The sequence below is a fragment of the Bison bison genome, unplaced genomic scaffold (assembly GCF_000754665.1).
Source record: "Bison bison bison isolate TAMUID 2011002044 unplaced genomic scaffold, Bison_UMD1.0 scf7180017864535, whole genome shotgun sequence".
In the NCBI taxonomy this organism is placed as follows: Eukaryota; Metazoa; Chordata; class Mammalia; order Artiodactyla; family Bovidae; genus Bison; species Bison bison.
This window is the reverse complement of record NW_011495084.1, coordinates 13725819-13726501: the sequence shown is the minus strand read 5'-3', so window position 1 is coordinate 13726501 and position 683 is coordinate 13725819. Positions and strand designations below refer to the sequence as shown.

The 683-nt window shown below is 31.6% G+C and overlaps 1 protein-coding gene across 1 annotated transcript in view; it reads right to left on the bottom strand.

Moving 5' to 3' along the window:
- Nucleotides 1–683, bottom strand: part of LOC104982649 (multidrug resistance-associated protein 4-like) — a 350332-nt gene that overhangs the window by 11046 nt on the left and 338603 nt on the right.

Sequence of the window (683 nt, the reverse complement as noted above, 5' to 3'; positions counted from 1 at the left end):
TAAAACATTTTAAAAATGAATGTATTTTGATAATATTAAGAAAGCTGACTGGTTGAGAGGGTATAGATGTTCACATCTGCAGATCAGGTGCTGAGTGATAACACTTTAGGACTGACCAGGCGACATATCTTCCAAATTCTGCCTTCTTCAGTTTCCCTAACCAACCACACATTTCAAGCTGACAGTACTTCTAAGAATTAAATAATAAAAAGAATCTGTTACCATGAATGTCATTAATGCTGTAATACCAAAAACCAAAAATAAGTATTCAGGGTACATATAGGAACAAAGAATTTAATTGAAAAGACCCTTAACAGCTGGAGATCAAGCCATCTTTCTGCTGTTATTTCTAAAGCCTGACAAAGGGCTTGAAACAGGTACATTTCACAGCATCATTTATTTGTTATGGAAAAATGGACAGTCTTTGAAACACAATGTTGAGAGGTAAGACCAACAAAGTGACAGGTAAAAACTTGTATACCTGTGGCAGATTCACGTTGATGTATGGCAAAACTAATACAATATTGTAAAGTAATTAACCTCCAATTAAAATAAATAAATTTATATTTTAAAAAAATTAAAAGTAAATAAATAAAAATAAATGGAAAAAAAAAAGGTTACTTTTCCAATCAGCATTCAAGAACACAAAATGAAGGACTAAGGATGCCTGACACAAAACATTT